Source organism: Triturus cristatus, chromosome 7 (assembly GCF_964204655.1).
Source record: "Triturus cristatus chromosome 7, aTriCri1.1, whole genome shotgun sequence".
Classification (NCBI taxonomy): domain Eukaryota; kingdom Metazoa; phylum Chordata; class Amphibia; order Caudata; family Salamandridae; genus Triturus; species Triturus cristatus.
The window spans coordinates 1,373,328,498-1,373,351,579 of record NC_140590.1 but is presented as its reverse complement, the minus strand read 5'-3'; the positions used below and the strand labels follow the sequence as shown (position 1 = coordinate 1,373,351,579).

The window sequence follows — 23,082 nt, the reverse complement described above, 5'->3', positions numbered from 1 at the left end:
ATCCAAAAGAGAAAAAAGCACCACCTGACCCACATCTTTACAGAATGTAACAGAAGAAAAAAAACATGTTAAAAGGACAGCATTTATGTAAGTATAAAATATAAACAGTGAAAATATAATCAAAAATGTTAACTATAAGTTATATACATTTTAATCATAAAGTAATAACCTACTGGCGGTCGCCAGTAGGTAGTTATAGTTAGGACCTAGTTACTATAGGAAAATGGCAACATTCTATTCGCAATAACTTTGGCACCGATTGATGAATCTTCGTGACATTTTCAAAACTAATTTTTTGTTGAGATCAGCTCCTATGTTGAAAGTTTGGGGGTGATCCGTCAAGGGGGGCCGAGAAAAAGGGGGTCCCAAAACGTGTTTTTCTATGCTAATTTCCATAGACTTTAGACAAGGCTACAGGTCGAACGGGTGAAAGGAATCACCCCAAATTTGGCAGGGAGAAGGGTCTTGGTCTAGAAAGAACGCTTTTGTTTATTTGGTGTAAATCCGTTCAGTAGTTTTTGAGAAATATCAAAATTTACAGATATCGATATTTGGGAATTCAGCCATCTGATTGGCTGAGTCGTTACAAGCATGAGCTTGCTGCTGATTGGCTGCGAGCGCTGCGAGCGTTTGCAACTAGGAAGTGTTGGCCGCCATTTTGTGATTCCGTTGAAGCGAGTAAGGGGGAAAAAAGGTAGAAAATGTGGGAAAGAGGAGGGTAGGAGCACTGTAACCTTTGTGGGGTGCTTAAGGTGTGCTATAGAGGGGGTGCGAAGTGAACTAACTTATACCTACCGGTGTGAAAGTTCTAGGCTCCGAAAATTAAGTGAGGTATTGGCTAGTGTGTGATGTTTCTAAGGTGAGCTTGTGCGCGACTCAAGGATTAAAGCGTGAGTCTAAATTGTGTGTCTTATGCTGTGAAGTCATGTGCCGTGGCCGCTGCAGTACAGCTGTGGAAGTAGTGTCAGCATGTGTTTATAACTACTAGGACAAACTACTGACCCGTACTGGTCTGAAAGTTCTGGGCTACGGAAAATATGTGAGGTAGTGTGTAGAGTCTCATGCTGCTAAGCTGAGCTGCTGCCAGACTCGGGGATAAAAGCGTGAGCCCAAACTGTGTGTCATATGCTGTGAAGTCATGTGCTCTGGCCGTTGTGCCACATCTGTACAAGTAGTGTCAGCATGTAGTTATAGCTACTTGGAGGAACTTTTGTTTCGAACATTGTAATTTGTGTATGGTGCTTAGGGGGTGTTATATAGGGAGTGCGAAAGTTGTGTGTATGAAATGAATTTTGTATTTGGAAAGTGGAAAGCACTGACTCCTACGGGTCTGATGGCGCTGGGGGCGTAAGGTGAGGTGCTGCTGGAGTTGGGAATAAAGCTGATGAACTACGGACCCCTATTGTGAACTTTTAACAAGCACGTGCAGTAGATAAATGTTCGATAAAATGTTGCAAAAGTATATCGTTAGGTTAAAAAAAAATGATGAACTTTTAACCTGCAGGTGTCATAGAAGGTTCCAGAAAGTGTGATGATAAAATAGGTTGAACTTGTGACCTGTATGTGGCGTGGAATAATCAGTAGCTTTTCGGAAGGAAAATTCAAAATTAACCAATGGAGGTAAGTTTTGAAATGTCGTTGAAGGAATGAAGTATTCTGATTTGTTCTTTACATGTATTTATGTGTGGAGCGACAGAGAGATTGTGCCATTCCTGGTTTCATTCTTGATGAAGTCAGAGCTTTACATGTACTATATGAGAAAGAGAGAATTGTATGCATGTGTCATTTGAAATCTGGATAACAACTACAAAGGTGAGTTAGAAATGAACAAGGTGTGTTATGTGTTTTATAGTATTGATTAAGTATTTGAGGTGATGTTTTTAATTTTGAAAGTATTCTTTATTTCAAAGTAATATAGTGTTAGTAAAGTGTGGTGTTTGATATTGGTTATGAAATATGCATAACATTTGAGCTGTTGTTATATAAGTATTTTAAATATGTTTAGGAATTTTTCACAGAGAAGAAGTGTAGTTTGTCATCTTTATAGGACTGTATTGTTTTGAAAATGAGGTACAGCGTTAATTTGAGTTTGTAATGTATTTGGGGAGATAAAGAAAATGTCGCACGTTTGCAACTGATACTTTTTGTGGAAATAGTGGGGTGGTGTGGTGGTGGTAGGAGACGTATGTGTTATTAAGTTAAAAGCGATAAAACGAAATGCAGAAATGTTATGTGGGCAGGTTGTGGTCTTATTTTTGACACTGAGAGGTAGGTTTGAATGTAAATCAGGGTAGGTTGTTGTACAGTGGGGCCGTGTACAGTGTTTGGAGATTACATGGAGAGGAGATGGAGATAGGAAAAGTGATACGTTCCTTTTATATGTACGCATAGTTTGAATCATGCAATCCTAAGTTGAGATAAATATGAATATGGTTTCTGGTTTGCATTTGGGTATAGTGAATAGTTTTTGTAGTTTCTGAGCTAGAGAATAATAAAAAGGTAGATATACTAAAATACATGGTAGTACACATATTAATTATTGTCTGTTCTTATGGAATAGAAGTAGTTGGGGAGAGCTTCTTTAGAAGAGATGTTTTATAAATGTGTGAGAGATAAAAAAAAGTAAATGTGCGGTATATTTTCTGTATGACTTTGTTGACATTAGAGAACTACATGTGATTATAAGTGATACTATTTGTCAGGCTGTGTCGCTGAGGCGGATATATGTAGGTGTTGAAGTGGTTTGTGTTTTACTGATGGTGAGCTTCACTATACCTTTTGAGACAATCGTCAATTTATTCATTCCATTTATTATCTTTAATATAGATACAGTAAAGGGACTGTATATCAAAAGTTTGGGAATTAGAACTTTGTTTACTCTCCCCATGCCCTGCTATACACTCTACGGAGTGTTTAAACGACTTTCGTAACATATAGATGTCTAGCTAGTAAAGGTGGTGTAGTTCAACTGGGCCCATTTATAAACCGTGCTATGGGATGGTTTATGTTTTACCCGCCAATTTGCATGTTTGAATACTTTTTGCTGATAAGTGTTCCGGCAGACACCTGTTAAAATTAACGTTGTATATGGGTATAGTGGCGCTACTGGGAATGGTGGGGGTTTCTGTTTGATTTCGTATGGTTAAGCAAGGGCGGGGGTGGGTGTGGGGGAGGTGCTTATGTTTCTGATTGTAACAGAGAATATAGTAACGTGCAGATGTCAAGCTACTAAAGGTGATCTAGTACCACTGGGAGCACTTATAAAGCACCCTATGGCATGGAATATGTTTTAGTCGCAAATTTGCATGTTTTAATACGTTTTGCTGATGAGCGTTTCGGGAGACATCTGTTTAAATTAAGCCTCTGTTTGGCTATAGTGGCGCTTCTACATTTGCTGGGGCTCTTTCTTTTATTGCATAAAGTTAAGCAAGGGCGGGTGTTGAGGTGGTGTAGTGGTACTGTGACTATTTATAAACCGTCTTATGGTATGGTGTATGTTTGAGTTGCAAAATTGCAGGTTTTATTAGGTTTTGCTGATGAGCATTCCGGCAGACACCTGTTGACATTAAATCTATGTATGGCTATAGTGGCGGTAACGGGAGTGCTGGGGGGCTCGTTGTTTGATTTTGTAAGGTTAAGCAAGGGATGGGTGGGGTGGGGGAGGTGCGTATGTTGCTGATTATAAGACGGATATTTGTAACGTGTTCACGTGTAGTTACTAAAGGTAATGTAGTTTTACTGGGCCCATTTATAAACATTGCTATGGGATGGTTTATGTTTTACCAGCCAATTTGCATGTTTGAATAGTTTTTGCTGATGAGCGTTCCGGCAGACACCTGTTGACATTAAGTCTATCTATGGCTATAGTGGCGGTAACAGGAGTGCAGGGGCTTGTTGTTTGATTTCGTAAGGTTAAGCATGGGTATGGGTGGGGGTGGGGGATGTACGTATGTTGCTGATTATAAGACAGACATTTGTAACGTGGGCATGTGTAGTTAGTAAAGGTAATGTAGTTTGAGTGGGCCTATTTATTAACCGTGCTATGGTATTGTTTATGTTTTTCCCATGAATTTGCATGTTTGAATACATTTTGTTGATGAGTGTTCCGGCACACACCTGTTAAAATTAAGCCTGTGTATGGGTATAGTGGCGCTACTAGGAATGGTGGGGGTTTCTGTTTCATTTCGTACGGTTAAGGAAGGGCGGGGTGGGTGTGGGGGAGGTGGGTATGTTTCTGATTAAAACACAGAATTTAGTAACGTGCAGATGTCGAGCTGCTGAAGGTGAAGTAGTACCACTGGGAGCACTTATAAAGTGCCCTATGGCATGGTATATGTTTTATCCACAAATTTGTATGTTTTAATATGCTTTGCTCATGAGCGTTCCGGTAGACGGTTGTTGAAATTAAGTTCCTGTATTGGTATAGTGTGTTTACTAGGTTTGGTGTGGCTCTTTCTTTAATTTTGTGAAGTTAACCCCTTCCATGCTGCGCAGATTCCGCCGCTGTGCTGACGGAATCTTGCGCGGGCGTGGTCATGACGGAACGGTTCCGTCATGAGCACAGCTCAACCGTGGCTCATGACGGAACCGTTCCGTCATGAGCACCGAAGGGGTTAAGGAAGGATGGGGAAGAGGATGGTGCAGTGGCAGTGTGCCCATTTATGAATCGATTTACGGTATGGTATATGTTTTTCTGGCAAATTCCCATGTTTTAATACGTTTTGGTGATGAGTGTTCCAGCAGACAGGTACAGAAATTACACAACATTTCTGTGGATAAGACATCTTCGTGCTGATAGACACTCTTGTACTGTGGTAGAAGGCTGATAGCGTTGATGGAAAATTATGAAACTTGGTGCCATTGTAGATTTTAATGGAAGGTTACACTGTTTGTTTGTTACTATGGTGTAGTTAGGGTTCTAAGTGGGGGTGCTCTAAAAGGGGGGCAAAGCTCTTAAAGTGGTGTGGGCTATGCAAGGTGGGGCGTGGTCTAAATCAAGATAAGTATCATTGTGTGCTTTAGAAAATCCTCTCCAATTATCGTAGGTTCGGAAAAAAACATTGTTTAAAGGAATTCCCTTTCTTCTACAACGTGGGTAACCTAGCGTAATGTCTCCAGTTCTCAGTAGTGAGCAAAATAAGCATGCGTACATCGATGTGCTTGCTGTCACTGCAGTGTAATAAAAAATAAAAATTGACTCTCTTTGAGAGGGCCGAAAATAGAGCCTGGTAGAGAGTCGTTTGGAGGCTGCCTGAAAATAAGTGCCGGTCCCCAGACCCGGCCCAATTAAAGCGCAGTATCCATGCATTCTAAGCACTGCGCCATTCAACCATCTTTTAATTGATGCATATATTCCTAGTTATAAATATACATAAATCTGTTAGTCCGCTTATCTTAAGCATCTATGAGCGCACGCGCCTATAGTAAGCACTGTGCCATTCATACAGCGAGACGCCTATATATGCATATATATATCTGTCCCAGAATCAATCCTAAGCATTTATCAGCCCACCCGGCTATCGTAAGTACTGGTCTTTGCATTCATTAATTCATCCTTCCATCCATTCATACATTGATACATTGATCTATGTATCTATCCATTGATGCATCTGGCCATGCATCCACTCGCCCTTTATTCAACTATACGTTCTTATTTCCGTGCATCGTCCGCCCCCGATCTTAAATACGATGCATTATACTCCTCCAGCTCCCCTCTTAAGGCGTGGAAAAGGCTTGCGAAAAGCATTGACAGGCAGATTTTTTAATAAAGAATAACAAAGCTTGGAGTTACTCTTTGTGGAGCATACTTCAACACCCTTCTCAGGTGGTGTTTTAAACAAAGGTACATTTAGCGAAAGAAGTGCAATACGTTAATTTAGAAACATAACGATTTGCCGAGTTGTTTATAGGTACACTGTTTTAAAGTGGCCGTGACTGACAGATACTGAATACCTGTACTTCTTATATTTGAGAAAGTATACCAGAGAGCTAATTTGGGGTGGTGAGAACCTTGAGTTCTATATTTCCATGTGAAGTACAGTATAGGAATATAAAAGTAATTGGAAAGCTTTTATGTTCATATTAAAGAGGGGGTGTGAGAACTTAGTGAGGCAGTGTGTGTTTTCGTAGCACTAAAACAAGACCATGTGTAAGGTGGGAGCAGGTTCGTGCTGGAGTTGCCTTGTTGTCGTTTGCAGAGGCGCAACCAGAGAGAAATTTCAGGGAGCCTAATTCTTTCAGCAATAGGCAGAGTGGGCATGTAGGGGTTTTAAAAAGGGGTGAAAAAGAACAGAGTCTCCTTTACAAAAAGATGATGTTTTGAAGACCGGTGAAGTACTCGGGTGCGGCTCTGTGTGTGCACCCGGGAAGCTGTGTCAGAGAGTCCGGGGCAATGGGCGTTGCGCACCTAGTGGTCTGTCTGCTAATCACCCCACGATGATGTTGCTGGTGCGTTGCAAAAAGAGAAGGGAAATACTGAGAGAAAATGGCTCTCTTTAAAGGATTTCCCTTCTCCTACAATGTGAGTCACTTGGCATGATGTCTGCACTTCTAAGTAGTGACAATTTGCATGCTCTCACAGTGCCACTGCAGTGCAATAAAGAAAAAAAAACGGATTACGTTTGTGAGGTCGGAAAATAGATCCCTATAAAGACCCGTTTCGAGGCTCCCAAAAATAAAGTGCTGGTGGTCACATCCCCACAGACACCCCCTCCAGTTAAAGCCCTGGGTGCAGTGTTATGTTTGTAAAGTTGTTGATAAAATTGTTAGGTAATAATAGAAATTTTTATGTGTGCTGTTTGGTTGATAATATCATTCTAAGTACATAGATTAAAATTTAAAAAAATACTATTTATAAAGTTGTGTGCGGTGGGTTGCAGAGAAAGTGGTGTGGGGTGGTGGGGTGTAGCGGAGAGGTAAAAAGTATGAGGTAGTGCAGTTATATATAAATTGTAAAGTAGTATGTAAATACTTAAATAAATACTTGCTGTATGTTCTATGCCACTACTTGTCATCCTAGTGCTCATCTGTCATGCTCCATCACGTTGCAGCACTGGGTCTGGAAGTTGTTGGTGGAAGTTTTGCAATTGTATGTTATTACTTTAACATAGTGAAGAAATGTGAAAAATAATTGAATCTATTTTTTGTTTTTCAGAAAATTATTTCGTTTGGATTGAAATTTGGAAATGCCTAGAAGAAGTGAAAATAAAGAAAAGAGAAGAAAAATAGATATTTGACGAAAAGGAAAGATCTTGAAGTAGAAAAAAATGCGAGTAGTAGAGAAACTGTTTGTTTGAGTAAAAGCAAAAGACAATTTTTGAAAAAAATATTACGAACATTTAATGAGTAAAACATCACACGAAGCAAAAAGAAGAGTTTTTCAAGTAAGATGAAGCAGAGTTCAATTTCAAATACGAGGAAAAGGAAAGGTGATAAAGAAATAGTATCTGGTACTCGGAGACAAAAACAATTTCAAGAAATTCGTCAGAGACTTTTTCGATCTAGAGTGACTCAGAATTTATTGAAAACATTCTGCAAATATAAAAGAAGAATGTTCCAATTCAAAGAGAAGCAGCGTATTGAAAGTATAGTGGATACTGCTTTCAATTTGAAACAGAAGTTGTTCATTTTGATTTTAAAGAGAATGAAAGTATTGGATAAAATAGTCAAAGTATTGAAAGACAAAAGTAGAAAAAAAAGACTTGTGAACAGAACCAACTTTTGTAAAATCTTTAGTGGATATTGGAGACATACTTCTAGTACTGAGCCTTTTTTTAATGAGGAAAGTTACTTCCAGGAAAATAGTTTATCATTTGCAGTTGATACTGGAGGTCGTTGCTATGAAGTTCAAGATGGTGTTCCTCTTCCAAAGGAGGAAATGGTTGGTAAAAGTGCAGATGAGTTATTAGCTGAAGAAGTGCAATGGAAACGTCCATGAGCTCCTGTGTATAAGTGGAGTTGTAGTAGCATTTGTAGAATTCGACAGGAATCAATTGATATAATGCGAAATATGCTACGAGAATATACCCAGAAAAGTATAAAACAGAAGATTGAGTTGTTACAAGGACTAGATCCATGTAATGTAAGAAAATATACTGAGAAGTATGGGCATTCTCTGGCTTATCTTTCAAGAAAAGTTTGTAAAAGTGTTTTTCATCATTTGAGGATGTTAGCAGTACACCATTCAGAAATGCGGAACTTTGTAAAGAAACTGTACTATGTAAAAAGTCCTGCATTAAGTTTAAGTGAACTGAATGGAAGTCTTTTATATGGTTCTTTATCAGATGTTCAAAAAAGTGTGATGATATTGAAATGTGATATTTTGGTTCAGAAGAGCAGTTCATAGAGAGTGAAAGTTTGACAATTACAGATGTTGGAGGAGATGAGACAGTGATTAGCACTGATCAGTTTGAAGAAGAAATTGGAAAGTTTAATGTAGTGTGCTCTGAAATACCAAACTATGTTTGTGTTTGTTGTCGACGTACTCATTATAAAAGTCAAAGTAGGAATGTTGATTTGTATTTGAAAAGTGAAAGGGAAAACAATGGTAAGTGGGAAGAATTTGCAAATTACTTGTTTGTTGAAGGTCGACTTGAGTTAGGTAGCGATCAACGTATATGTAAATATTGTTACAACAAATTAGAAGAGAACAAAATGCCTGCTAGAGCAGTGCATAATAAGTTGGAGTTAGTAGCTATTCCGCAGGAGCTGGCCAAATTGAATACATATGAGTCGGTTCTAATTCAATCTGTTCATCCTTTTCAAACTATAATTCAGATGGAGCCTAAAACAGGTAAACTGCCACCAACAGACTTGCAAAGAGGGCTGAAAGGAAGAGTGGTGTACTTACCGTTGGATTTTAAGAAAAACATTGAAACTATTGCTGGAGAGAAAGAGGAAGATGAGGCAGTAGTTATTTTAGTAAATGGTGTACCCACAAAGATCGGAAAATATGGCAAGAATTTGTGAATGTTAATAAAGTTGAAAAGGCTAACTTATATCTTATAGAGAACAATATTTATTACAAAAATGTAAATGTGGATGAACAGGTAATACATTTAGAAGATGATTTTGAAATTTCAAGTGGTCAAATAGAGAAAGTGGACAAGTCAAGGACTAAAGAGATTTATGAACATTATACAATATGTCCTTTGAATGAAAAAAAGTGATAGGAAGTAGCATTGAGTTATTTCAAATGAAAAAAGCACAGGGAACTCCAATGAGTGTATGGGAGAAAAGCCTGGAAGCTCGTTGTTTTCCACAGTTGTTTCCTACTGGAGAAGGTAGATGATATGATAACCGGCCTGTATGGATTCCAGCTTCAGAATATCGGTCAACAAGATTATATTCTGAAGATCCTAGATTTCGACAGTGTATTCCATGCATATTTCACCTTTTGTTTGAAAGTGATCTGTCTTCTCTCTCGTATGCAGTGAATCATATACTTAAAACTGAGTTCATGAATCACTTCTTTCTGCGAAAGAATTTGTGGAGAAAGTTCAAGACACAGATGCAAATTTAGAAGCACAGTTAATCAATTTGATGGCATGTCAACGTGGAACAAATGAGTATTGGTATCATCGTCATGGAGAACTCAAGTGTATGTTACAGAACTTAGGTACACCAACATGGTTTGTCACACTTAGCTGTGCAGAGTATGCATGGGAAGATTTGCTTGAGTTTTTAAGAGAAGTAAATTCTAATATGAAAAATGTTGAAATAAAGACTCCTGGTGAACTGTGTTCATTGGATCCTGTAAAAGTGTGCAGATATTTTAATCTTAAGTTTCAAGGTATGATGTCTTTTATCTGTAATAAAAAGAATCCACCTCTAGGAGAAGTTACCGATTTCTTTTGGAGAAAGAAGTATCAAGCAAGAGGTGCACCTCATATATATATGCTTGTATGGATCAAGGATGCACCTAAATTTGGAAATGATTCTGATGAAACAGTATTGTCTTTCATCGAACAGTATGTGACATGTGCGATTCCAAGAGAAGGAGGAGATAGAAGCTTGAGAAAGCAAGTTTTACGTTTCCAAAGTCACCGTTGTGGAAAGTATTGCAGAAGAAAATATAAGTCTAAAGGAAAATTTTACACCAAATGTCGGTTTGGTTTTCCCCATCCAGTCATTTGTAAAGGAAGAGTAAATTCTTTTTTTTCTTCTGTGAGGCACACAATAACTCGGAAATCTCCAAAGAATACCTACAACTTACAAAGAACAGAAGTGTCAAAGTATATCAATTACTACAATCCAGTCATTTTAAAAATGTGGAATGCGAACATGGACATCTAGTATGTTGCGGATAACTCAATTGCTGTTGCATGTTATGTTACATCGTGCATAACAAAATCTGAAAAAACAGAGATGAAACAAATGTGGGAAGAAATTACACAAGAGAATAGTCTTAGCAAAAAATTGTACAGCTTTAGTTTGAAAATGCTTTCCCACCGAGAAATTGGATCGTATGAATGTTCAGACCGCTTGTGTTCTTCAAGTTTATATTCAAAGTCACGAGGAATCATTTGGGTACGTTTAGGTCTTGCTTGCAATCAAAATAGAGTGTTAAAATCATTGGAAGAAATTGAACAATTAGCAGCAAATGAGCCAGATAGTACAGACATTCTTAAAACTAATATGTTGGACACATACTATCCGAAAAGGAGTCAACATCTGGAACAGCTATGTCTGTATTAAGTACTTCAACATTACAGCTTCAAAAGAAATGTTAAAGAGAATTTAAAAGAAAGAAAGTTTGCAGTAGTTGGATGTCATGGTTGTTTAGTAAAACATGCAAAGGGTAATCTTATAAACTACAAGAAACTTAGTTGTGAAACTCCAGATAAGCGAGAATTTTACTATTTAGCACTTCTGCAGCTGTTTAAACCATGGCATAGCGAAAGTGAATTACTCGGAGAGTTTGACTGCTACGAAGATTCTATTAATGCTTGTAAAGATAGCATTCGATGTCCAATTTTCCCAACATATGTAAAAATGTTGAATGATGAAGTTGAACAGGAAAAGACTATTATAGCTGAAATAGCTCTTGAAAGTTCTCAAGATAGTCAAAGTAGTGGTCCATGTAGTCAAGATCCTTTTGGACAACCAATGCTGGAAAATGAAGCAGCGATTGCTATGCATGAAGTTGAAATTGCAATGCACAAGCACACGAGGAGAATATAACATTGGAAAAGTTAGAAGAACAAGTAAATGTTTAACAGAAAGAAATATATGTGCAAGTGAGAGTACAGATAGAACATGGTTTGTTGCATGAAAAAAAAGAATGTCTGTGTTCATCTTTTAAACCTCTTCTGGTGTACATCAGTGATCAAGCTGGGACAGGTAAAAGTTTTTTAATTAAAGTTTTGACCAGTTATCTTAAAAAAAACTACTGGTTCACATTTATGTTGTGTGGTAACAGCTCCAACTGGATTAGCTGCACACAATGTTAAAGAAGTTACTTTGCATAGATTATTGATGTTACCAGTGGAGCATGATAATACATTACAATATCAGAAGTTGTCTGGAGAAGCTTCTTATGAAGTGTCAAGAGTGCTGAAGAAAATTAAACTTTTAATTATTGATGAGGTGAGCATGGTCTCAAACTTAATGCTTTCTTTTGTACACTTAAAAATGCAACAGGTATTAAAAACAGATTACAACGTTCTCTTTGGGGGAAAAATGGAATTGTATTTGGAGATCTGCTACAACTAACCCCTGTAAAAGGAGAGCCAGTGTTTAAAACTCTTCTACATGAAGACACTAAGAAATCTTTGGGAAGTATTGGAAATGTGAATCTGTGGTTATATTTTGAATGTAAAGAACTCACTCAGAACATGCGACAAGCAAGAGATGAAGATTATGGAAATATTCTAAAAGATGTAAGAATTGGTGTTCTAAGCAAACATGGTAAACAAGCTTTTCAAAGTCGTCTACTAAAGAACTTGTTTACAAATGAAAACACATCAGCAGAAGTAACGTACAAGAAAATGAAAGAAAAGCTTATGAAATTGGAAAATCAAGAAATAGTTCACATTGAAACTATTGGTAAAATAGAGCATCAAGGAATAACAATTGTTCTTTCAGAAAAACTACAGACTAAATTGGATTCTTTGAAAAAATCTGTATCAAAAACTGCTGGCTTAGAATTTTTTTTAGATGTATGTTTAAACTGTCGGGTAATTTTGAAGCGTAATCGGAATGTAGAACAAGGATTAGTGAATGGAGCAATAGGGAAAGTTATTGATTTTGTGAAATATCAAAATAGAAATGGAATTGAATTTTTGAAAGTAAAATTTGACCAGATTGCAAAGGTAAAACAGATTGCACGTTCTGCCACACATCTTTTGCTTGTAAAAGACTTGTATGTTCTTAGAAAACAGTTTCCCTTCTGTTTAGCATATGCAATAACTATTCACAAATGACAAGGTTTAAGTGTAGATAATGCTTTGGTAAATGTTGGAAAAACTGTGTTTAAAGAGGGAATGGTATATGTTGCATTATCTTGAGTTAGAATGTTGTCTGGTTTGTATTTAATTGATTTTGATGAGAACAAGGTTAGTGCTGATGTTAATTGTGTAAGATAATATAATCATTTGAGAAGGCTTTATGCTCCCCGTTTAGGTGAATATCCTATTTATGAGAAACGTGTTGTGTGTTCAAAACGCAAATATGTTGAAGAGTTACCTATGGTTGAAAAGCAGAAAGAAAATCAACAGAAAAGAAAAGATGTAAAGAAGCAGAAAATACAAACAAGTGATGATGTTGTTGGATACCAATTAGAAAATGCTTCTGGTGTCAACTGCTATGGTAATGTCATTCTAAATGTTATATTTTATCTTGAAGATGTTTGTGGTGAAATTATGGAAAGTCAGGAAAAAAGATGATGTTCGGCACTTTATACTTTATTTCAAGAATTGAGAACTGATAGGAGTAAGATCCATTCTGCTTCTGGTATTCGCCAACTGTTGGATACATGTACTGGATCTTTAACGTTCAGTGCTAATATACAACAAGATGCACAAGAATTTCTGATGGTTATGCTTTGAGTGCTAGAAGATGAAGGAATTCAGATTGAGAGTTTATTTGGACTCAGTTACAAATGGGAACATAAATGTGAACAGTGTTCATTAACTTCAAGCACTATAGTTGACAGAGAACGATTTCCATATTTGACAATACCTGACTGCAAATCTGTACCATTTTCCAAATAACTAAAAGAAGCAGATCACGAGATGATCTGTTCTCGATGTAAATCAACAATCCTATCTACATTATGCCTACAATGATATGGAAAATATTTGATTATAATGCTACAACGCTGTGAACCAAATGGAAGAAAAGTGGAAACCAAAATTAAAACTTTTGTTGCTAGTCAAGTATCTCTTCCTTGAAGAACTTTTGCAACAGTTGCTATTGTTTTCCATGCTGGAAGAACTACCACAAGTGGACATTATACAGTTTATTTAAAGTGTAATAATGGTTGGAGTCACTGCAACAATACGCACTTGGAAATGAAACTGAGATTGCCTTATGAATTACCCAATTTATACTTGAAATTTCTGAAACAAAGGTTTTAGATACACCATTCGGCTTTGTGGGAAGGTGTAAAGATACTTTAAGGAATTCATACTGGATGCTTTCAAAGCGAAATTTTTGATACATTATTTGGTGTATTGAGAAAATGTTCACAGAAACTACGAAGTAAAGGTAAGATTTGAAGATTGGAAATAGTATTGGATGTGTTATTTGTGTTGATTTTGTATTATATTTGTGAGAATTAGGGATTTGTTTTTTTTTAACAATCTAGTTGATTGGTTTTTTTCCCCTGCTGTTCATGATGAAACTACTCTGACATCACTGTTAATAGTGAAGTTAAGTAGTAGCTGATGACAGCAAAAAGAGGAAGAAATTTTTTTTCTGAATGTTAAATTATTTTGTATTATTTAAAAACACTGTAATTTGTGAAATATATTACATTACATAGTAGTTTTGCAGTTTAATCTATGAAGTGGAAAAGTTAGAAAAAACAGTAGTAATGACAAATAGCACAATAGTAGTTCAATATTTAAAAAACCTTTGAAAGTCACTGAAAAAAACATAGGTTTTACAGACATTATAGTGAAAATTTGCATTTTAAAAACCTTAGTAATTCACGGAAAAAAACATATGTTTCAGGGACGTTTTAGTTAGAAATTAGCATTTAAAAAACCTTAGAAATTCACTGAAAAAAACATAGGTTTCAGAGACGTTATAGTTAGTTGGGCATTTGACTCATATAAAACCAGCGAAATTCGCCTGTTATAGTTAGTTGAGCTAACTATAACTCGCGCACGCGCAAGGCACTGCTGATGATGTCACACATTACATCACTCATGACATGGTCAATGACATCACTCATGACATCACTGATGACATCTCAAATGACATCACTGATGACATCACTGATGACATCATCCTCGTGATAGTCTGACACACCTCTTCACACTCTAATATAACCTTTAATACACCCACTCTAAAATACAGACTAACATTTTTGAAACCATAGACACACCAATACCAGATATTCGATACCCATCCACTGATTCCTATCTATATATTGTGAGCCGGATACACACTGATACAGTCACTCATACATGCTGTCACTCACCATTACATCAGTATAATATCCACTCATACACCTATACATACATTCACACAGTGCTACTGATCCATAGAGTTACTCACACATCTACTCAGTCATGCCAAAAATCATTCACACACCCATGTACTCACCTATGCAGATATATACACACACCACCTGACTTATTTATACACACACCACTTCCCTTATTTATATAAATACTATCACATACTTGCTCTCTTATACAATCACTAATACAAGTACACATTTGTGTATGTAGACACTCTTGCAATCACTCTCTCTCACGTATAGTCAATTATACACCCCAACACTCACATATACTGTCTAAAAACATATATAGTTACTCACATATATACAACTGAGACATCAATTCACTAATCAACACACCTGTACACACAGTTAGCTGCCCATACAGCCCTTCCGAGATGCAGTTTTGAATGTATAGAACCAGTGAAACAGCTATTCAGACATGTATGCATAGCGTCAGACACCCCACCCACCCAGATAGACACTCAGACACCCATACAGATACACTTACAAAGAATCAATAACCCATATAGACACTGATGTAGCTACTCACCAACCCATGCACCTGCTTACACACCAACTGAGAGACTAATAGACACATTCACACAGTTTAGTCACTAATCCATGCATTCAGTAACATACATTCAATCAGTGACTTATAGAGTCAGTCATGCATCTACTAAACAATCCATTCAGGCACTTATACATCGACTCTTGCTGCAATAGACCTTGGCATAGATATATAAGAAAAATATTTACAGTTTACAGAAAAACACATTCACTGGATGATGTCATCAGTGATGTCATCAGTGATATCATTTGAGATGTCATCAGTGATGTCATGAGTGATGTCACTGACCATGTCATGAGTGTTGTAATATGTGACATCATCAGCAGTGCATTGCGAGCGCGCGAGTTATAGTTAGCTCAACTAAACTATAACAGGCGAATTTCTTTGGTTTTATATGAGTCAAATGTCCAACTAACGATAACGTCTCTGAAACCTATGGTTTTTTCAGTGAATTTCTAAGGTTTTTTAAATGCTAATTTCTAACTACAACGTCCCAGAACCTATGGTTTTTTCAGTGAATATATATATACTTCTAATGTAGTGAAGGTAGCCACATACATTTCTATGTTAGCATAAGCGCGTTAGCTTTTAGAAAGCCATCTTGCCACTTTTGCTGCTTTTGCACACGACACTGCAGATACATGTTATTATTTTAGAAACTGCTTGCTTGCCTTTGCTTCACATGAGAACAGTCGGTTTTTCACCTCCCTAGACGTGCACTGCGACCTTGGTCTGAACATTGTGTGCAAAACACTTTGAGCAGCCAGACAATGTATGTATTTGAATCCAGGTTGATCGGCCCACTCTCTAGCCATAATATGCACACAGCTGCAAATACCTGAATGTCGAGAGCCTTTAATATTACAGTTTGCATGCGTTTTGAAACACAGTCTGGAGAAGAACATTTCCAGGCGCAGAGCAAAGCTGATCCTGTGATGTGATCCACCGAAAGCTGATCTTTACGGTATGGGGGTCCCCATTCAAGCCTAGGAGACCTTCTACTAGTCTAATAATATTAGTTTACTAGCGAAAGGAAGGTGGCTGTATGCCACTGTCATTTATACTATGATTTCTCCTTTCATTTTCTATGGTATTGTAACAATGCTGATGGTTTTAATTATAATCATTTGTCTGCTTATGTTAGCCAAAGTACTGCATCTTAGGACACGTAGTTTATAAAATAAACCTTTTAAACTTTACCGTGTCTCTGATTACTTTGTTGTGGATTGATATATGTATAATAGCGAACAGGTATTTCTGATTCCCACCATTCCTGAGAATACTCTTAGTCGCTTGTTCTGGGTTGTCTATACATTGGGACGTCCGTGATGATACAGATAACGAATGGGACACTGATGCTGGTCGGATAGGGGTTCTGGGTGCTGAGGTGAGTTTTTGGTACACCACAATTCACTGAGGTCCTGGTTTCCTGCGCATAGTTCTGTGCATAAGCGGAATCCCTGCAACACTAACAATTACAGATACAATGTCAGACATTGCCACGTTTATCACTTCCCAAAAAGTCAAACAATTATTAGCACATATGGGACATACATACAGCCAGGAGAGCACAAGCTCCACATATTTACATTGGAAATATACAAAATAGTATTATGCTAATGCTGGGTGTGGGAGAGCTTCACCTTGAAATTATGTCATGATTGATGTCAGAGAGGACAACCACCACACAAATATACACGGCTTGAAGTAAAAGGTTTCCCAAGACCTGAGAGAAGCAAGCTCTAGCTCCCAAGAACCCAAAGGATCAATAAAAAAAAATATACTTATAAAAATTCCTGAGCAAATGACAGGGTAAATGCCTGGAATCCCCAATGTAAAAAGATTAGTAGCATGCATCAAAAAGGCCACAAGAGAAACCCCTGCTGACACGGAAGAAACAAAGACATAGGCAGTTCTGAAAATGTATCCACTAAACATACTGAAGAAATATTCCACCTGTATGACAATACAAATGATGGGAGAATTATAGTATATGCAACAGACAATAGCCTCCTCAGCATAAGCCAAACTCAGAGATGCATAATGGATGGCACCTTTAAATTGTGCCCTCCACCATTCACACTGATATACGCCATTCATGATTAATTTCATTACAGTAACATACCCATAATGTACACTCTGCTCCCCAACAAGCAAAGTGCTACCTACTATAAATTACTAAGTCTTAAAGAAAGAACAAAAAAATACTACCCCCCAGCAATCATACTAGATTTCAAGTAAGCAATAATGCGAACAATTTAAAAAATCTACCCCCTCACAGCCATACAAGGCTGCTATTACCATTTCAAACAAAGCACTTGAGACACCGCCACAAATCTGAACTAAGAGCCTCATTGCGATGTCAGTCGGAAAGGCTCCTAACGGCATTCGGATTTTCCTAACCCGTGTCGGAATCTGAACCTATGTTTCCAACTGACTTGGAAACATTTCCGACCAACCGATTACGATGGAAAGGAACCATTCGGTCATTCCGAATTGGTTCCGACCGGCATTCGGAGACTCCGAGTTGGTCGGAGCCGAATCATACAGGTCTATGGACCTCGTTTCCGATGACGTATTACGATGTCAGATTCGGACAGCCTTTCTGAATTGGTCTGTCCGACACAAAAAGGCTGTCGGAAGCTGACTTTGGGGGCCGTAGCAGGCTCCCATTCACCTGGAGGCCTCCGGTTGGGGCCTGTGAGGGTACCCATGGGACCACTCTTTCCAACCATGCACAGTGTGGCAGGCACCATTGGGTGCCCGCCACAGGGTGCAAAGTTTTTCGCAACCACCCCTTTTTTTAATGGGAGCCTGTGTTGTCGGTCGGAACACGGGCTCCCATTGAAGTAAATGGGAGTCCAACTGAACGGTGTTCAGAAACATCGTAATCCGTCTGCCGGACTCACTGAACCCGAGCCGGTCAGAATGCTTTCCGACCGACATTATAATGAAGCCCTGAGCATAGAATATTCACCAGACAATTTGGTTATGATAAAACAGTTATAGGCCTAGCATATATACCAGTCACAGAACTAGCTAACGATTACAACCTCCGCATAGGATCTCCCTCCTTCCAAACCCATAGGCAAAAGCTAAGTGCCCCAATGGACAAGTTTGAAGACACTTAGGGTGGCAGATTGTACCATTCTGGCCACAGGCACCAACCCCCCTTTCAAATACCATGGTGGAACCTGTGTGACGGTATCATGGCCCAACATGGCAAAACCAACAATGCAGTGGAAGGATAGCACAACGCCTTCTAATCCACATTAGGTCAAAGTCATGCTCCCCTGTGAACAAAACCACTTGATACAGAACGGGGGGTGAGGCAGGGCTGCGTACTCTCTCCTTTTCTTTTCTCCCTTTATATGAATCAAGTGGAGATGGTTATAAGGATAAGCGCTAAGGATGTACCATATATTGAGTCATCCTCTCTCCCTAGCCTCCTTTATGCAAATGATGCAGTCCTCTTGGCAAGAACTCCAAGAGCACTGCAGAGACTAATTGAGGAGTATACTCGTTTTATGGCTGCCCTAGGTCTTCACGTTAATGAGACAAAATTGAGCATCTTAATCACTGGTCCTCATAAAAAAAATGCCCATTCTTCTGTGCAGCCCAGCGCAAAGTTAAGGTGGTTGATTCCTCACTCCATTTAGGGATAATCTTTGATAGTAATTATGAATGGAGGGATATAGTTGCAAATAGGGCCTTCCCTTTTGAAAGAAGTGTTGCAGCATTATTTAAATTTTCAAAAAAAGTTGTTAATAGACCTATTCCAGAGATTCTGCTAATCTATGAGGCAAAAGCAAAGGCCATTTTCACGTATGGTGCTGCAGTTTGGGGCATGCCAGATATTGATTCTCTCCAACATGTGGAGGATTATTTTCTTTAGAGTCTTCTATCACTTCCCAAAAGTTGCTGCAGTTATCAGTGCCATAGCTAGCTGGGTCTTCCATATATAGCAGCCGTCTTACGTCTTGCCCCATTGTTACAGTAGCATTCTATATGGCGCAGACAGACAGTGATGTTAAACAAAGAAGTTTTAAAAGATTGCCTCAAATTAGATCTGGATAAGGAGATTCCCTGGTTAAAGTATGTTCAGACAACTTTGACAGAACTGGGATTGAGCGATTTGTTCGACGCCCCTGAAAATTGTCTATCTTACAAAAGGGCTAAGCTGAAACAGGCTTTTTTTGGTTACAGCAGTTAGGAAAAGATGGGATAAGTATAAGAATAAGCCCACTGTAGTCTCATACCATTCTGTTCCCTCTGGGCCATGGGTTCCACTCCTATTTGGCATTTGTTTCTAAATTACAGCATCGTTTTATGTTGGTGAAATTCAGATTGAGTCTCAACGCTTTGATGATGAGTTTTCCTGCTAACTCCTATTCCTATGATAATTTTTCCCATTGTCCGTGTGATGGAATACCCCATCAATCTACTGAGCATAGTTTGTTCTTTTGCCATTTTTATAAGCAGCAGAGGCACCATATTTTAGTTCCTTTCTTACGCAGTAGGAGAGAATTGCACCGTAAGGCTGTGTTACACTTTTTACAACGCCTTGATAAACCCGTAGTGTGTTATATAATGACCTCTTTTCTTCGGGCAGCCTTGTTACGCAGGACAAAACTCAATTGGCATGATGAGGGAAATGTGTAGGTTTAATTGGTCCATGTAATTAGGAATGAGCTACCCAAATTAGGAAATGTTAGTATATTCCTGTGATATATTATGCTTTTATGTGTTCTCTTTGTTCTGGCAATCTGTGTGATGAATTTGATATGTTTCCTGATTTTGCTGCTATTGGATACATTATTTAGCACTTTAATATTGTATGTATCTCTGTGCTAGATATGATGGAGAGTTTTTAACTATGAATGTATCCTGGTATATGAATTTTAACGCCAAATATAATGTACTGTTTTAAGCTCTAATGTGTTATGTTTCTATCAATTTTATTGTGTGACTTTTATGCAATGGAAACATAGCGCATAAAGCTTGACTTGACTTGACAAACTAATACAGAATACTTTCCCTTTCTTTATGCAATTAGGTTTAAGTATGAATTTGTTTGTTTAATATGAAAGGAATACTTTATTATTATGTATTGTGTGATTTTCTAGTCCTGAGGAAGTTTTTCCAACAAAATGAAACACGAGTTGGTTAGAGTGGTGGAATATGAAATATACAAGTTTCAACTTTGATAAAGATTTGGACTTACTGTTTTCTGGTGCTCGAGGGTCTTTGTTGTTTCACTTAGAACTTTCCTGCTATTGAGGTGTTTGATGGCCATTTCATCTCTCTTGAAGCACCTGTTTACATTATGAAGAACAGACAGTATTTTGCAACTTTGTATGTGGGGAGGTGCATCTGCAGTTCATCCTCCTAGCCATCATATAAGTAGTATCATAAGTAAAAACATAAATATATGGAATTAAATAAGTCACAGCAGTTAAAATATTCCAAGCAACAGACATTATATGAACTTGCATTCAATATACAACATTTAATTTAAAAAGGCTAACTAATACTGAAGTATAAACATAGCAAACATTTCTCACCCAAAATTAAATGTTAAAATTAATTTATGGTTCTGTTTATGATACCCATGATACTTCTCAATCCACCATGACCGATCTACAAAAGCAGAGAAACGATAACCCAAAAAATGCAAAAATTAAATACCCAAAGAGTAAATCCACAAAATTATTCCACAGTCATAGGACACCATAAAAGGTCAGAAAGAAATTAATTTAAAATCACTCCATAAAAAAATGTTTACAAAAAGAAAATGAAAAGTAATGCTGGTAAAATTATAACTAAAACATTTTATTTTTAAAACAAGCTTTGGAGTACGGATGGTTTGCAGTGTGGTGAAAAATAATTTACAAAAGAGCTAGGATGCAGCCAGGGCAAATTAGCTTTTTATTGTATTTGTTTTTAGAAGTGCATTAGTGCTGGATGCATCATAGTCCTTTTTTAAAATTATTGTTAGCCATGCTGCACAGTAGCCACACTGCTATACAGCTAAGCTACAAATCATTGCCAAAGTTGGCCATGCCCATGTTGTACAGCATTAACAAAAGGCAATGGGGAGAGCCAATGGTCTTAAAGGAGAGAGCTATTGGCTTTGCCAAACCTTATCAGGTCTCAGTACAATACCCCTGTGATTCTGAGTAAATCAGTTGCTCTCCCCATGCATGCAAACAAAATTGCAAAAAAATCCTATTACATGAAGAAAGCAATTTCACTCCTGCCCAAGTCTTAGTGAAACTACATTTGGTAGCAGATAACATCTGTTGTCACAATACAAGCAGATAACATCTGTCAAAATAAACATCTATTTCAAATTTAAAAAAAGGCTTCTTTGAATTGTGTGTGGCATAGTAAAACATAGTTACAGATGGCAAAAGGTTCATCAGGGAGGACATGGAAGAAGAAAAATGAAAGTAGTGTCTCAATCATAGCATAATCGGCAAAAGCACAGCAATCAAGCTGAAGCAATCAGTACTTCATCTATGCACAAGTAGAAAGGAGAGGCAGTGAAGCCACAATCCACTGACCAATTAGAAGGCAGCAGATATGAGTGACAATGAAGCCAATCAAAGTAAAACAATGCGCGGGCTGAAAGTTCCTTGTTGTTTACAATATCTCGCACAAGGGAGACCGCAGTCAGCATATGTGCTGTCACGGGAGAGACCTAAAAAAGGCATCTAAATATAAGTGAAGGCTTGTACACTAACAAAAAAAATCTGTAAAAAAACATTTCCAACCTCATATTATATATACAGCTCAAAAACATAACAAACAATGTAAAAAGTATTCACAAACTATCTACATATAATAAATATAACAGCAGTATTCTTATCAATAATTTTAAGCAAGTATTGCAGTGAGATTATCAATGATGTCATAGATGATGTCATGAGTGATGTAATATGTGGGGTAATTAGCAGTGAAAGACGAGGGCACGACATATAGTTACTTAAGATAACACTAACTATAACTGCTGAATTTCTATGGTTATGAGTGTGTGAAATCAGAACCTAACTATAATGTCCCTGTAACCTTTGTTTTTTAATTAAATGTCAAAGGTTTCATAAATCCCATTGCCTAACTATAATGTCCCTGTAACCTTTGTTTTTTTCAGTGAATTTCTGTTTTTTAATGCTAATTCCTAACTATAACATCCATGTAACTTTTGTTTTTTTCAGTGAAGTTCTGTTTTTTAATACTAATTCCTAATTATAACATCCATGTAACTTTTGTTTTTTTCAGTGAATTTCTAGTTTTTTTTAACGTAAAGGAAAATTACCATTCCTAAAATTAACCACTGTCGTTCACAGCCTTTGGCTGTACATGGCGGGGAACAGCCGCAGGGCCTGTGGCCAGGCCCTGTGGCTAACTCCCTGCATACAGCCAACCCCACGCCGTGCACTGTCTTTAGTCATGGGCAGCTGGGGTTAGGCCAAAAGACCTGGCCAGGCCCTGTGGCCAACACCCCAAAGGCAACCAACCCAGGAGGGGGGCATGCTGCACCTGAGCCAATTTTGGCCCAAGAGACCCCATCCACCAGAGCGTGGTGCATTTCTTTAGGTGAGAGAGTACGTGGTCTCCCACCCTGGGCAATTTTTGCCCCCTGGGACCCACCACTGTAAATATATGGGCATGCAGCCCCCCTACCCAGGCCAATTTCAAATCCGGAGACCCCATCTTCGGGTCCAGTCCATAATGTAAACAGGGAGAGGGGCACGCAGTCCCCCGGGGCCCAGCACCCTTTCTAAATATGGAGGGAGGCCACACAGACTACTCCCCAGTCTGATGTTGCCTCCGGGACCCC

At 38.0% G+C, this 23,082-nt stretch overlaps 1 long non-coding RNA gene across 1 annotated transcript in view; it reads right to left on the bottom strand.

Annotated features, from left to right (window-relative positions):
• Positions 1 to 20,461: 20,461 nt before the first annotated feature.
• LOC146812090 (uncharacterized) overlaps positions 20,462 to 23,082 on the bottom strand; it is a 184,558-nt gene continuing 181,937 nt past the window's right edge. The window contains exon 4 of the long non-coding RNA XR_014965863.1: positions 20,462 to 20,554. This is a non-coding gene — a long non-coding RNA (uncharacterized LOC146812090). The remainder of the gene's footprint in view (positions 20,555 to 23,082) is intronic.